Source organism: Aulonocara sp. 'chitande type north' Nkhata Bay, linkage group LG16, assembly GCF_057382095.1.
Source record: "Aulonocara sp. 'chitande type north' Nkhata Bay isolate Kocher_YH1m ecotype deep benthic linkage group LG16, A_spYH_male_GT1.1, whole genome shotgun sequence".
In the NCBI taxonomy this organism is placed as follows: Eukaryota; Metazoa; Chordata; class Actinopteri; order Cichliformes; family Cichlidae; genus Aulonocara; species Aulonocara sp. 'chitande type north' Nkhata Bay.
The window spans coordinates 2859943-2865942 of NC_141359.1; the positions used below are offsets into that span (position 1 = coordinate 2859943).

Consider the following 6000-nt stretch of genomic DNA (forward strand, 5'->3'; position numbering starts at 1 on the left):
AGGTGTTTTATGCTTGGATGATTCATGGGTACAAGGACTGGATTAAAAGGCAGTGTCTGTACTGCCTTGGTGAGCTGAGGTGGGTAAGGCAGCCAATGTCCCAAGAAGCCTGGCAGCTCAACACTGCTTTAAAAGACTACAGGAAATTCTGACTGGTTGGGAGCAAAATATTGAAGAGAGCCTCAACACTTTTGTGCAATGCAGTATAATTATCAGTAATATTTGATCAAAATATCTGGGAAATAAAGAACATCACCTTTTCTCCCCCCAGGTTGTACTTGTACCACACATGCGCAGGTTTTCACAGCTGCTTCATTAAGCTGGGCAGACACTGTGCGATTTTTTCACCGACATGTGGTGACACCCTCACGACCATCAATCGCTTGGTCGGGAGGATTTCAAACTTGTTTGAAATCCTCCCGACCAAGCGATTGATGATCGGGAGCTGGTCGTGAGGTGTTAATCGCTTGTCGTTGCCCCACGTATACTACACGATGCACGATGAAGGGCAAACTCGGGCCGATCACCAAAAAGGTCGCACGACTCAAAAATCAGCTCAAAATGGGCCAAAAATTGCAGAGTGTGAGCCCAGCATTAAGTGCTTTATGCAACATGCTCCTTGCACCAAATCAGCGAAGCCTGTTCATGTTCTGGTTTGCCAAGAAAAGCAACCAGTATACTTATTAGCAGTGATGATTACTCAACAATATATTATTGTTTATAATGTTTATGCGCTTGGTAATTAGGTGAGTTTAACTGCAATGCAGGGCTCGCAAAATCGCTAGCCCGACGTCCCGGGGCTAGTGATTTTTCCAGTCGGGCTACCAAAATCTCTCTCTGCCCTGCCCGTCGGGCTATTGTAGGAAGGAAAAATATATGTCAATGCTTTTGCATTCTTTCGGAAATGTAGCTGGGTAATTATGTCATTGGCATCGGTGAGCCACTGTCAATATGTGACATATTGAAATCGCGTTTGAATTTGCGCTTGTTTTTTGCTTTCACTTTGCAATCGCGCGAACTGTGTATAGAGAGCGACAGCACTGATCTGTGAGTGATGATAATTTGTGCACCAATTCCTCTGACATCGTCTTATCAATCGTTAGCTCACTATGCAAACATGACAAGTGAAATCTCCCGCAGCTTAAACGTGAGAGGTTGATCGCGCAGAGAATCGCTGAGCGTTATGTGAGTGTGTGTAAAAGCAGCAGGATATATATTTGACTACGATGACCTGGATGACTGAGAACCTTCACAGACAGATATATATTTTAGTTCTGCTGAGCCAAATAAGACAGGTCAGGGTGAAGAAGTGACAGCCAAAGAAAAGCTTACCACAAAACGGAAAAGTTGTGACAAATCAGACTACAAGGCAAAAAGAAAGTGCAGCTTCATGGTTTCATGGACAAAAGAATTTCTGTGGCTGCAACATGACGAGCTAAATAACCAGGGCTGCACATAAGTGGTCCGCAGGTGCGCATTCGCTGTCAAAATAAAAAACGCGCACAAGATAAGAAGTTGCAACGCGTGTTTGCGTACATAAGATTTTCTGGAGGAGGACAGACATTTGTTTAGAACTCTTAAAGATGTCGAAGAAGCTCCTTTAAGCAATTACTGTGATGTTCCTCCACCTCCAAACAAATGTCAGAAGGAGTCCGAACCACAAAAGAAGCGCGTATTCTTGGAAAAGTGGTTGCAGGAGGTGAGCTGGCTTCAAACAAATGATGAACGCACAGAGATGTGGTGCAGAATGTGCCGTGAAAATCCCACTCTAGGACAAAAACAGCCTTTTATATGGACGCAAACGCGCGCTGCAACTTCTTATCTGGTGCGCGTCTTTTATTTTGACAGCGAATGCGCACATGCGGACCACTTATGTGCACCCGTGTAAATAACATAATGTTCTGCCGGCTGTGTTGTTGGTTTTCTCTCGATTTCTGAGTCGACAAGCGCCTTTGTTACTGGGACCAGTCATTTTAAGAAAGGCCCCCATTAGAACCCATGAGAAATGCAAGAAATGCATTATTGCTCAGTCTGCAATATCTTTCCCAGAACAAACACCAATTGCAAATAACATACTAAAAATAAACCTGAAAATCAGTTTAGAACAGCTACTATGTTGCAAAGAGTGAACGACCACTGGCACAATGTAGCAGTCTGTGCAAACTTCAAAAAGCAAACGGCCTCGATCTTGGTTCCACTTGTCTCTTACCCGTGACTTCAGTGGAAATTTCAAATTCAGGATCTGACACAGACTGATTCAAGTCCTACACAGTTCTTACAAGTTCATAGAAATTTCTGTTCAATTAGAACCAAGTGTTTGAGTTGATGATTGTAATTTTTATACAATGTTGTAATTTGTGTTTCAACAATTTTTTGATGAATGTTTTGTTTCCTTTACAATATTATACTTTAATGTATAATATTGTAAAGGAAACAAAACATCAATAAAAAAATTGCTCTCTTTTTTATTCGGGCTACTTACATTTATTTTGGGCTACCAAAAACTGAAGAGTCCCTGCCCGAAGGGCTACCAGGGATTTTGAAATTTTGAGAGCCCTGCAATGGTTAGCCAAATGATTTTCACGATATTTAAACAATTTAAACATGTAATCCACACCTTGCCAGCAATAAGCAGCAACTCGTACTGCATCAATGCTAAAACCATCAAAAATGGTGTCACGCTGTTTAAAAAGGCGCCAGGCGACTAAATCAGCATGTTAGTGAGGGCACAGTGGACAGTGTAGTCCAGGGGCTGGTCACACATAGCTGGGGAAGCCTTGAGTGGAATTAGGGCATCTGAGATTTTTATACTCCAGTTCACTCTCAGCACCACCCGGAGACACGGGATCCTGCCCCACTTTGCCGCACGCGAGCGCGTTATCGAGGCGGGACTTCTCAAAACTGCCAGAACAATTAGACTGGAGCTCTGACGAGCCCAGTTCCAGACGTTTACGCCTTTACGAGTGGTTTTAAGAACGTTTGGTTGAAATGAGGCATCACACATTTGAATGAGAAACGTTTAAAGCTGTTAGTGTGGTGAAATCATTCTGAATACTTTATATATCATTTCCTGTCTTGTGTCACGAGTGGACGCGATTAACTCCTCAGTTAAAGAAGAGTTTGTGATCACAGTCTCATTCCCACAAAATCAGTTGTAAGTACAACTTCATGTTGCACTACATCAGTACACTTACATCAGGCTTCTGTGACTGAACACACTACACTGCTCCTACATCTTCAGTCACACATTGGTACAAAGTGTGTGCCACAGCCCTTCCTTTTACTACAATGGTGAGTGAATGAAGCTTAGATCTTGTAGCTGTGGAGAGACTTGTGTAAAAACGTGTGCAGCTGTAGCAACAGGTCCACGGAGACACGAGCAGGAAAAACAACATGAGTCTTGTATGGAGATGCTGGAGCATCTGACCAGCAAAAACCAACATGCTTCGACACGGACGCTCTGAAACGACAGGAGGAAGCCTGTCGAAGAACCTTAGAGACGAGCACGGCAAGTGAACGCGTCAGGATGTTCATACCTGAAATCTTCCCAGCAAAGCTCCTGGAACAATCTCCCATGTGGAGCTGCAGGTTTGCCCTTCTAGCTGTTTGCCTGTTCGGTCTGGTTTGCACTCAGGAGTTTAAGATTAACCGTAACCACGTTAATCAGAGAAACTGCTCCATATTCTGCTCTCTCTCATAGACTGTATATAAAAGACAGACATGAGTAACCATTGGATACTTCAAAAGGAAGATCTTTCGTCATTGCCATCTCACTACTTTTTGAAGTGGTCATGATAAACGGACTGGTTCTTATACAGCGCTTTCTACTCTACCTGAGCACTCACAGCACTTTATACAACACGCATTCAGCCATGCACACCAGCATGGAACATACAATTCAAATAGTAATACCAGCATGTGATAAAAAGTACTGATGATATTCTTCTTGGTTATAAAAAAAACAATCACAATAACTGTGGTTTGGCAGAAATATTGTGTAAGTGTCTGCATATTATATTAAAAAATAAGATAATTTTGTGTAATTTTAGCATTATTATTAACATGGCCTGTTGGGAGCTGTATCAAATCAGCGCCTGCTAAGCCACACCTCTAATGGCTGTAACACAACTAAACCACGCCCCTATATTTAGTGTCAATAATATGGCTGGCTGTGCAGGAAAGGCTTCCAAAAGGTCGGTTGTTGACATGTGAATCTGTGTGTTGTACAGTTGTGGGTTCAGCTAACCGCCCTGCTAGCATTTCCTAATACCACTGCACATCTCTACGGACTCAAAAACAAACAACACTGCACACACCGTAACCACCAACACTGAGGAGTGGAGTCACGTCATTTAAACACCTGACAGCTTACAGCAACACACATAAAAAATGGCTGACCACCACTTCTAACCCTGCTGGGTCCGTCAGTGTAGACGGACAGGAGTGTGAGCAGGAGGACAGACAAGAGAGGAAGTTAGACCCTGACGGTGCACGGGAGGAGGACAGACAGATGGCAGGCCTGCATGTCTAATGATGCTGCGTTTGGAAGGACTTTTAAAGAAGCCTCGGGGCGAGCCTTCGTCTGCTTATTACACAAAACATCACGAAAATGGAAACTGATGCTCAAATCACATCAATGCGCGTAATATGTGGATGCGATTTAACAGGACAGCAGTGAGTTGTGAGGCAGCTGCGGGGGACACGCCCATATCTGTGTAATGCTATATGAAGGCCACGCCTAGCTCGCGTCAGCCCGGCATGCCTGGCCTCGGAGCTACGCCGATATTCCGCCTGGAAAGGCGATGCAAGCCGGCTGCTGTTCCCCGGCGACCCTGCGCATACAGGCCGGGAGTGTGTGCGCAGCAGGCCCCGGCGCAGTGTGACACTACGAGCAGCGAGCCCGTGTGTGCACATGCAGACACCCCAGTGCCTTTTTTCTGTCACCCCCCCCCCCCCCCCCTCACATCCTTCTCCTTTCTTTGCACACATGCAGCTTCTAACGGAATTAATTAGCTCTTATTGCAGCGGATGTTAACGAATGGAAATCGTGATGCATTTGTCACAAAACGAAAAAGCTCCGGTGTTCCAGCAGCCAGGAGAAGCCGCTTTAGTGCTTGATCCACAAAGGTTACCGAGAGAGAGGGAAAGGGTGAATGCGGTGCGATGAAGATGCGTTTAGGTGAGCGAGGAATCGGGCTACTTACTGTGCGGATCCAGGGAGGAAAAACCGCAGCCAGCAGCGGGAGACGGGACCGAGGAGTCCGCCGGGAGCTTCTGCGGTGTCACGGTGGACACTTCGCCGGGATTCTTGCCGGTTTTCACCGACTGCCCTTTTCCCAGATAGCCCAGATTCCACTGATTTCCCTTGCTGCTACACTGAATCCCAACACCGCTGCTGATACTGGAGGCTGGCACTCGGAGCACTTCCGGCGTGACTTTCACAATAAAACTAGAAAGATGAGCCCTTATTATTATTATTATTATTATTATTATTATTATTATTATTATTTAATAACTGACAATAAATAATGATAACATATTTATGTCATATTTATGTGTTTACATTGTAATGATAACTTTGTGGTAGCGGGCTACTCTCTTGTATATTAATTGTAGCTCATTTGCCTTAGGAAAAAAATTGAGAATGCCACTTCTCATGTTTATTTGGCTAGGCTACACAATATTAAACACTTTTAGGTTCTATTTTTTATTTATCTCAATTTAGATTGGATTTTTTTTTTTTTTTTTTGTCATTGTAGAAGTTAAACTGAGGGAAATAATCCAGTTCCAGACTCCACACAGACCAGTGTATATTACATAAAAAAAGGAAGTTTTTGTTTTTTCTCTGTATATCAAATTTTAGATTTAAGGATTGAGAATAAAGTGCATATAAGGACCATACAAATAGGAATTAAGCTTTTACTGTGAAGCCGAAAACGCCTCACTTCCGGTATTCTGCAGTTTGACTTGACGCTACACCGGATCCCAAAAAAACTTGTG

General features: G+C 43.8%; 1 protein-coding gene across 2 annotated transcripts in view; it reads right to left on the minus strand.

The window, feature by feature from the left end:
• raph1a (Ras association (RalGDS/AF-6) and pleckstrin homology domains 1a) overlaps positions 1-5412 on the minus strand; it is an 82134-nt gene extending 76722 nt beyond the window's left edge. For both annotated transcript variants that reach the window (XM_086265448.1, XM_086265447.1), the window contains exon 1: positions 5205-5412. The gene's annotated coding sequence lies outside the window, so the exon portion shown is untranslated. The remainder of the gene's footprint in view (positions 1-5204) is intronic.
• Positions 5413-6000: the final 588 nt, after the last annotated feature.